Source organism: Aulonocara stuartgranti (genome assembly GCF_965226115.1).
Source record: "Aulonocara stuartgranti genome assembly, chromosome: 23".
Lineage (NCBI taxonomy): Eukaryota > Metazoa > Chordata > Actinopteri > Cichliformes > Cichlidae > Aulonocara > Aulonocara stuartgranti.
In genome coordinates, this window is record NC_138958.1 from 28,408,949 (window position 1) to 28,420,199 (window position 11,251).

Consider the following 11,251-nt stretch of genomic DNA (forward strand, 5'->3'; position numbering starts at 1 on the left):
ATTACTATATTATCATGCTTTTTACAACTACATGAATGTACTATTGCTGTGTGATTCATTACTATTACTGAAGGTTACTCGCCATACCAATAGCAACTAGATTTTAAAATCTGAATATAAAATGAGTGACAGTAGGGTGGACATTATATTCATCCATCTCTCTGTGCCGGGCCGTTGTGTCAGCATGGTGTTGCAGGAATTGCCGTCTTGTGTGTGACTGGGTGCAGTAAGGAGTGTATGTGATGTGTGTGTGAGCATGCGCGTGAAGGAAACGCGGGGAGCGAAAGAGAAAAATAGAGAGAGTGTGTCATGGGTAGAGAGGGCGACCGGGAGCAGCGTTCTAACGGGCTACAGGCTATGCAGTGTGTTGTCGAAGTGTGCAGTACTGTTATTAAAGCCTCATCTCTTCAGTACTCTCCGGTGCCTCGGCTGATTTCTGTCTGTCTCACTACTCCACAAAAGTGAAGGGAGTTAACCCCGAAGGAGGACAAACTTCGGCCCTGGAGGAAGCATCTCCCCTCGCGTCTCCCGACCACGGTCAGGGGACTGACGGCGAGGAATGGTTAACAATGGTATAAAATCACAGCGATCACTCAGTAGCACTTACACCCACAACAATGAAACGCTTTGAAAGACATGATCACAGAACCTCCGTTGTACCCCGTCACCCCATCACAACCCGTTCCACTGATAACGCTGTATCCACTCCTCTTCGATTAACCCTGGAAGACCTGGAGAAGGAAAATGCACAGGTCTGAAAGGTCTTTCTTGACTTCAGCTCAGCCTTCAACACGATAATCCCTCAGCATCTGATCACCAAACTAGGCCGAGTTGGACTGAATCACCCCCTTGGAAAAATGGACACTGGTCTTTCAGACGGATAGACCTCAATTTGAGCAGAGAGTACATAAGAAATCAAGCACCATTTCATTATGTACAGGCTCTACAAAGGGACATGTCACGAATCCCCCGTTTTCACCATGATGACCCACCTCTGTGGTGAAAAGTACAGTAATCACTACATCACAAATTACGTGGATGACACAACAGTGGAACATCTCATCAAAGACAGCAATGACAGAGACTACAGGAGGAGGTGAGACTTTTTGCAGAATGGAACCTGTTTTTTTTTTGGTTTTTTTTGGTTTTTAATCTGGTGTTCAAAAGCAGCCCATGCACAGCCCGATCTACATAACTGACATTGCTGTGGAGATAGTCGAGTATGTGACCAACAATCTAACCAGGAGCCTGCACATCTCCTCACCAGCTCCTGCATTTTCCTCAGAGGTTAAAAATAACTCATCTTAACCCATCTGTCATCACCACTTTCTACTGAGGCACCACATAGAATGTGCAGCACACTGTGTCTCTGTGGTATGAGAGTAACGGTGTCTCAGACAGAAAGGCAGATTGCTGAGAAGATTGTTGGGGTCTTACTGCCACCTGTTGGGGGCTTAGTGCAACAACGCTGCCTGACAAGGCCAAAAAGGATCACGAGGGACATTGCTCATCCCCGTCACAGACTATTCTCCTCCCTTCAGGCAAAAAGTATCACAGCCTGGAAATCAGATCATTAACAGCTTGACAGTTAAATTCAAATGCACATCATAAATAGATGGAAAATACAATAGCTGAGCACACGTAAGCCATACAGATTGTTTTCGTGCATATATATATATATATATATATATATATATATATATATATATATATATATATATATATATATATATATACATTTTTTTTAATTTAATGTTCTATTCAGTGCTATACCATCTTTTTTTATTACTTTATTTCATTATTCATTGTTTAACAGAAAGTTATACTATAGTCTTTTAACGTGGTTCTGTTTTGATTGTGAGATTTTTTGTGTTTTTGTGTGCTCATAATGACAATAAAGGAATCCAGACCTTTGTCAGCATTGGATTTATAGCTACACCAGTAACTAGAAGGAACAGTACGAAATAGTGGATGCTTTGGAAACTTTTATGATATGAAGTGATGTTCTCACTCTTTCTCAAGTGTAAGTCACTCTGAGGTAAACTATATTGCCAAAAGTATTCACCGAGCCATCCAAATCACTCAGTTCAGGTGTTCACATCACTTCCATGTTTAAAATCAAGCACCTACACATGCCTAGGCATAGCACAAAGTGGTAGAGCATGATGCTCACAGAGGTCGCCAACTTTCTGCAGAGTCAATCACTAAAGACCTTCAAGCTTCACGTGGCCTTCAGATTAGCTCAAGAATAGAGAGCTTCTTGGAATAGGTTTCCATGGAAACAGCTGCATCCAAGCGTGATGCAAAGCGTCGGATGCAGAGGTGTAAAGCACTGCACAACTGGACTCTAGCACAATGGAGATGTATTCTCTGGAGTGATCAATCACATTTCCCCATCTGACAATCCAATGGACCAGTCTGGGTTTGGTGGTTGCCATTGGACCAGTATTTGTCTGACTGCGTTGTGCCAAGTGTAAAGTTTGGTGGAGGGGGTGAATATGGCGTGGGGTTGTTTTTCAGCAGTTAGGCTCGTCCTCTTAGTTCCAGTGAAAGGAACTCTTAATGCTTCAGCATACCAAGACATTTTGGACAATTTCAGACTCCCAACTTAGTGGGAACAGTTTGATGATGGCCCCTTCCTGTGAGTCCTCACCTTAACTTGAAAGAACACCTTTGAGATGAATTAGAGTGGAGACTGTGAGCCATGCTTTCTCATCCGGTCTGTGACCTCACAAACGTGCTTCTAGAGAAAAATTTCCCCAAACACTCCTAAATCTTGCGGAAAGTCTTCCCAAAAGAGTTGAAGCTGTACTAACTGCAAAGGAAGGGCCGACATCATATCAAACCCTATGGATTAAAAAAGGGATGTCACTCAAATTCAAATGTCTGTAAAGGCAGACAAGTGAATGCTTTTGGCAATAGAATGTATTAAATGTATTAGTAAAACCAAGTGGTAGACCTCCGCAGGGACAAACATCCTCCACTGCATCCACTAAACATTCAAGGCATGGACATTGAGGCTGTGGACAGCTACAATAAACTGGACTGGACTCATAATTCAGATGCCCTCTACAAGAATAGGCCGGGCAGGCTGTACCTGCTGCGGAGACTCACCTCTTTTGGAGTGAAGGGCCCAGTCCTGAAGACTTTCTAAGACTCTGTGGTGGCCTCAGCCATCTTTTACTGTGTGGCCTGCTGGGGCGGCAGCATCTCTGCTCAGGACAGGAAGAGACTGAACAGGCTTATCCGGAGGGCCAACTCTGTTCTAGGATGCCCTCTGGACTCAGTGGAGGTGGTGAGTGACATCACCACCCCATGCAGGAGACTGCACTGAACAGCTGAACAGCACTGAACAGCTCCTTCAGTGGCTGCGGCACCCACGATGTGGGACGGAGAGATTCCACAGGTCTTTCCTCCCCACTGCTGTCAGACTCCACAACAAAGACTTCGCAGCTGACCAAACACACACATCCACACATGTGCAATTTTATTAAGTGCAATTCTCTTTTTCTGACAGCATTGTATTTTATTCTGTTGTATATAGTATTTTATTCTATTCTATTGTGTATCTTATTATCTTATCCTATTCCAGTGTTTATTCTTAATTTTTGCTACTGTGACCTTGCACTGTCCACTTTCTGCTGTAACAAAACATATTTCTCAAGTGTGTGACTAAGTTAATGTATCTTACCTTATCTTATTATGGGTTTGGATTTTGACTGCCAAGAAACAAACAAAAAGTTTCGGGCTTTTCTTGCACCACAGTTAAAGTGGAGGGAGGACAAAAACAGCAATACTGTTGTTAATGTCTTCAACTACTTCAAACAACATTAACTTTGTTCCTGTCATACTGGAGCTGGAAACCCATTTGATACTAAAATCAAAGCTGTACCAACCAATATCAAGCCTCCACCCATGACTTCAGTGTTGCCAGCACTTTAACAACCATTACTATCCAACCTACAGATGGCTAGATCTACATCTCTATCCACATTTGTTATATTATTGTACTCAACAAATAGCAGTGGATGCATGTCTGATATTCACTCAGGTGGGACTACTTTTGATTTTAGAACATGACACATGGGAGAAACGTGACCTACATCAAATTGTTTATTTATTTTTGGTAGAATAAGTAGGCCTGATAGATTTCAGATTTGTAGTCTAATCACATCTATCGTTGTAAGGTGTAAATGAGATACAGAATTGTGCACTGAAAACATGGTACCACAGGTATTTGTGCAAACAACATGGAATTCCTATAACGGAGGAGGTAACACACATTTCTTGAATTCTCTCTGAACGTCTGGGCAGAACTGCCCAGACGTTGGGGATCCCCATTGTCATTGGGGATTGACCTTGGACCTCGGCATTATCAGCACCACACTCTAACCATCTGAGGTAGCAGGCCAACTGGATCAGGACTTAAACACTTACAAGAAAAACCACAAACATTTTTGTGTACTACATTCAGTTTTACTTAACTTGTCTCCTCAATCTGATTTAGTTTAAGTGTGTTTTGTTCCTCAGCTGTGTCTTCAGCCATCAGTGTCTGTGTATTTAAAGCCTCAGTTTACCTTAACTCTCTGTTGTGTTGTGCTGCTGATTCTGTTTTCCACTGTTGTTTCTCTGTTTGGATTTATGGGCTTTGTTTTATGGCTGCACTTGGCCTTTTCTGATGCCCCTGAGTAAAGGTTTATTTTCTGTTTATTAGCTCTGTCACACCAGTCTGGATTTGGGTCCTCATTCACACATCATATGACCTCAATATAAAACCCCTAAGTGAAAACAGCCCTGATGTGGTGTTCATTTAAATGAAAGAGTGGGTTTGTAAGCATTTAGTTTTGCTATAAGAATCCCTTAAAAAAACGATATATATATGTTTAGACAGCAGACAATATAACAGCCAAACACACATATAGTTCCTATATACCGTAGTCTCATAGCCCAGTTACACATTAAGTAAATAGGCAAACTTTAACATTATAATGCGCATGAAAGCAGACTTTAAGTGGTCTGATAGAAACATGTATGTGTAAATCACATCTTTTAGCACCAATCCTAGCAGATTCACATGCATGGAGAGTGAGACAAACAAACTGTTAACAGATAGGTAGTGGCTAATGACGCTGTCTATCTAAGAATAGGGGCTTACAATTGTAGTACTGGCATGTATGCCACAACTCCGGGAGTGGTGTGCTAATGACCAGTTGTGGATCTTGGCACCTCTCAAAGGGCCCAACATTGTACTAAACTGGCCATTTGGTACTGGATGTTTATAAACTGTAGTTAAAAGAAGAGGGGATGTTAAATAGTAGGAAAGTTTGTTGATGAGTTACTGCCATCACATTCAGAATGACCTTTTTTTCCCCATTAAATGCTACGTTTTCTCAGTTTAAACATTTGATATGTTTTCTATAGATTTATGGGATTTTGAAATTATTGCATTCTTTTCTTTTTACTTCTATTAAACCTTTCAGGAATTGGGATGGGAGTTATCATCAAAACGGACTAAAAGTGTCATCATTTTTTATAAAAAAAAATGCCTTTTGACTGATGAACTGCACTATACGATGATGCTATCGCTCATCTGTATGCATTATTAAATTGCTGAAGTAGAGTGAAGTAGAGCTTTTTCTACTTACCACTGCAAAATCCCTTCCCAGTCTGATAATGTTGGCCAGTGGTGCTTAAAGCAGACATGATCCCTCCAGTGCGTCTCTCAGTGTGAGGTTTTATGAGATGATTAATGACTGAGAGAAGAATGAAAAGTTCTACAACACAAAGTACGGGGTAGTTTGATCTGATTAGGCTTCCAACAATGATTTTATTAAAACGATCTAAAAATTAAAAATGACTCTTTGGTGAACTGCTGACAACTTAGATCTGAATGATAACATAAGCATAAAATGGCAATCCTCAAATACTTCAGAACTGCACTTACAGTGTTGTAGCTGATTAAATGTACCTGGCTTCACTCCACCACTGGGAGAGATTCCACTGTCTGAACACGCTTGTGATGCATCAGCATCCAGCAGGTGAAGCTGTAGAATGTGTCTTAGTGACAATACCTGGCACTTTAAAACATTGTTACCACAATATCAGTCGATGAATCAAGTTGAATGTGTAGAACATTGTTCAAGTGCAGTTTACAAGAACAGGTATGTAAAATGGTGTGCTCCCTTACTCACACAGGATCACCAGGTGGCTCCACATGTTTGATCTGGACAGTTCTTATGCCAGATGTCCTTCCTGACACAACCCTGAAGGCATTTGTGTCTTTTTTCCCTTGTTAGATGAAGGTGAAAAATAGTACTACATGCAGCCACCCAAGAGAAAAATGATGAAAATTGCTCAAAGTTTTGATTATAATTATTAGTAAAATTCAATGACAGTATAACTAACATTGAAATGTAGTTTCTAGTAATAAACCAGCATAAACTCATTGAATACAAACCTGCTCTATGAATTACATTTACAAACAGTATTAGTATTAGCTTATACTTTATTTGCAAACGAAACAAATTATAAAAACCATCTAATCCATCCCAATATTGCCTTGTGTATTTAGTCCCAGCCATAGAGCTTGGAAAGCTGGTGAGTAAACAGCTAACAGAGCGTTTTACTCATGATTATACAGGAGAAAGGTCAAGAGTCAGATGTAGCCTGATGGGAAAATTAAGGGACTGAATATAAAAAAATACAAAACATATAAGGACTCATAGGAGCTGCCACATTATGGAGCGGAAAAAATTAAACAAAACAAAAAATTAAATCAGTAAATCAGTGTGTAAATAAATCAATAAACAAAGATCATCACTGCCGGTGTTCTTAATAGAGATGCGAAGTTAAAAAACAGAATCTGACAGGTTAAGCGATGGTTGACAGAATAAGAAATAAGAAATAAGAAAGGGCTTTTCCTGCTTTGTATCCTTTTTTATTTTATTTTATTTTTTTATTGTTATTATTTTCCCCTTGATGGCTCAAAAATGTATTCATAAGAAAATAAAACATTGCTTTGGTTTATAATGTGGCAAGCCAAAAAGGTGTTTTAGGGTATGCTAAATAGCAATTGAGAATATAATTTTATTTATCTATTTTTTAACATGGAACAATTCCTCTCAGTAGGTTTGCTAAAACAAAGATTATTCAAGCTTACAATATATAATTTAAGTATAAAAATATACATGAATTATATATATATATATATATATATATATATATATATATATATATATATATATATATATATATATATATATACATATATGTGTGTGTGTGTGTGTATCACGTTACTAAAAGCGGAGATTCCAACACCTTGGCCATATTCAGTTTAAGCAGATTTCATTGTTGAATTTAATAGAAAGATCTTGAAGTTTCTGTGACTGTAGGCAAACTGAAAGACTTTAGGGGTCTGTCAGCACAGCAGCAGCTCCTTGTTAACACATAGACCATGTTAACACACCTAACTATTAGGCTAGTTATGGTTGGTAAGTTATGGTCAATTGACAGGTGACCTTCCAGCTTCACTCAGCTCGATACCAGTTCAAGTCACCTCTCCACATTCTCTCTCTAGATTGGCGACAGTAAAGAGAGATCAAACTGACATGGAGGTACGACAGACAAAACAGAGAAATACTGAGATACACCAGTTATTGCTTTCATATTGGTTATTTGAGCTATTTGGAATCGCAGAAGCTAATGGCTGAGCTCATAATCAACTGGACATATGGAGACTTAAGTTTGCAATGATAATTGTTGAGCAAATTCTAGTTTGTGGTTAAATGTAGCTTTTTCATTGAATAATAGCATTATAATCATGAAGGTATTAGGAAGTTATTCCCTTCCTGAATAATGCTCATTTATGAATGTGATTCTTTATGTGATAGTAAGATTATATGTTTTACTATAAAAGTAAATTCTGAATGTACTATTTTTGTTTGTAAAGGAAATGTGAGCATCTTTTCTTATGTTGTATTATTACTTTACCTGACCTTTTTGTTTGATTACAATCATGTAGCTTATCAAGTCTCTCGGTGACTGTTTCCACAGCAACAGCACAGTATTTGCAGGAGTTTTTCAGGAGAAGCCATTTATTTTCTCCTTCTTCTTGGTTTTATGGACTCCTGAGTACTCTGTAATAATGACCACTGATTGAAAAGAGGGAATAAAAGGAGCCAGTCCAGACAGAACAAATGTAGTGTCTTGTGCTGCGGTGGCCTTGGAGTCCTCCTCTGACACATTTGAAGCAGATGGATGGTAAATCAGACGCTCTACTTTATATAACGACTTTTTGACTTTGGTTCATGTTGACATGACAACATCATGCAGTTGCTGTAGATTTGTTGGCTGTACACCCATGATGAGAATCTCATGGGTGTACACAGTCTCACCACATCCCAAAGCTGGTTTATTTGACTGAGATCTGGTGACTCTGTTGGTCATTTACAGTGAACTCATCTTCATGTTCAAGAAACCAGTTTGAGTTGATCTCAGCTTTGTGACATAGTGTGTTAGTCTGCTGGAACACTGTGGTCATAAAGGATGGACATGGTCAGCAAAAATACTTAACTAGGCTGTGGTATTTAAATGATGCTTATTTAGTAATAAAGGGCCCAAAGTGTGCCAAGAATATATCCCCCACACCGTTACACCGCTAGCAGCTTGAACTGTTGATACAAGCAGAATAAATCTGTTTACAGCACATTCTGACTCTACCATCTGAATGTTGAAGCAGAAATTGAGACTCAGGCGACATTTTTCAAATCTTCTCTAAGTCCCTTAGTTTCCTGTTTAGTCTACAGGAGTGTGGTCTTCTGTGGCATTTGAGATGCTCTTCTGTATACCTTAGTTGTAACGAGCTGCTTATTTGAGTTACTGTTGCATACAGCACCTATCAGCTTAAAGAAGTCAGCCCATTCGCCTCTGACCTCTGTCATCAATAAAGCAATTTCTCCCACAAACTTGCTGCTCAATGGTTATTTTCAGGCCATTCTCTGTGGTCTGAAACCCTAGAGATGGCTGTTTATAAAATACAACCATGCCACATTTAAAGTCGCTTAATTGAACTTTCTTCTTCGTTCTGATGCTCAGATTGAGCTTCAGCAGGTCATCTTGACCACATCTACATGCCTAAATGTATTGAGTTGCTGCCATGTGATTGGCTGATTATATATTTGGGTTAAGAGGAGTTAAACAGACGTACCTACAGTGGTACTGAATATGGTGTCGTCTAGGGACGCACCTTGCTCACTGTCACACTAACTTAGCTATCCAGGCTGTCATTCAAATGTGTCTGTAAAAACTGGTCAAGCACTGCTTTGAATTGAAAAGCCCAAAGCCCAAATTCTTATTGAAATATTGATCAGTGAATGGAAGTTTACCAAAATAAAAGAGAGATGGAGCGAGTGAAAAACAAGCCACAACAACTTAGAACTATTTTTATAAAAGCTCTACAAAACCTACAGCTGCTCACTATGCTTCAGTTAAACAAACATAGTAAATATTCCTCCCAGTTAGATTGTATCGTTATATCACTGCCCTACAGTTCTATGAATCACTCCTGTCTTTATTCTTAGACTTTCTTTTTATAGCAATTCCAACGGTCGGTCACACACACACACACACACACACACACACACACACACACACACACACACACACACACACACACAATGCTTGATAACATTATCTAAAGGGCTTGGAGTGTGAGTGCTTTGAGCATGCATGTGTGTGTGTGTGTGTGTGTGTGTGTGTGTGTGTGTGTGACCGACCGTTGGAATTGCTATAAAAAGAAAGTCTAAGAATAAAGACAGGAGTGATTCATAGAACTGTAGGGCAGTGATATAACGATACAATCTAACTGGGAGGAATATTTACTATGTGTGTGTGTGTGTGCAGGCTAGGAAATGTGACCTATCTGTGGTGGTGCAGCTGTCGTTCCCGACCTGCAGGAGTTGGGAGTGAAGCAGTGACAAGGGAGAGAAGGAGACAGATAACACGAACCGACTTGAGAACATTAAAGCCTAAAAAGGTTAAGGGTGTCGATTTTAAAAAGCACTTACATTTTCTTTTAATGGTAAAAACACAAGACCGGAAGGCCTGAGTCGTTTGACATTTAGGAAAAAAGGGATCTGTCTCACCTTCACCAGGGTTCAAGCTGTTGAAAGGGACCATGGCCGTGGCTGCTAATGCTACATGATCTAGGGTGGCCTTACACCTACAGCCCGTGCTCGCTGAGGACACTGAGAGACACGGGCTTTAGCAAATGATTTGAGATGAAACATTTTGCTCCATGGATCTTGTTACCTTAACATGGACTTTGCGGGGATGTCCAAAGGGATTCTTGTCGGCTTTGATGGCAAGAGAGAGGTAAGGTGCATTACTTTCTATTATATAGCCTATTTTAGGCGACTCCTTGGATCAGCATATGAAACATCATACATTAACACATGAAAGAAATACGCCAGCTATTCTTTAATTTTGCTTCTCCACTTGCTGTCATCTGGAGTGATCACTACACTTTTTCCTACACAGGCTTATGAAATTCTGCCCTTTAAATGGCAAAAAAATGTCATTTTATTGTCATAATTGAATAATTGAATGAATTTTTCCCTCATTTGATTAGTATTATTATCATTTAGAAAAAAATTGCCAACATTAACTGCAGGTAGGTGAAGGAAACCAAATCACGACCTTTGGCGTCACAGTCCTTTGACAACTTGTACCACTCTTCAAGCTACAGGCTGTTGTTTAGTCTAAGACCCACTAGTGGCATCCAAAAAGGTTCTAAAATTGGTTCTCCCTCCCGGCTACCACAGCTTGACTTCTCTGTGGTTCATCAGTTTCGTGGCACGGGTGCCAAAATGAGAGGACATACAATAATGACATACACATACAGTGACTGCTGAAAGTGTCCCTGCAGTGATTTCTAAGGCAGAATCCTCACTTTTTTTTGGACCTGAAGATCATGAGCATCCAGTATTGATTTTCAGCCTTTGTACAAAGAGATTTTTCCAGCTCTTCTGAATCTTTTGATGATGTTATGTTCTGCAGATGATGAAATATTCACAATCTTTACAGTTTTACATTGAGAAACATGTAAAACTATCATTATTATTATTATTAATAATAATAATAGTTTTACATTAATAGTATTACATTATTATTCTCCTCTGCCCGTCTTTACTTAACTTACTTACATTAAACTTATTCATGTTACAAACATGTTACTATGGTAATGTACCTCCAG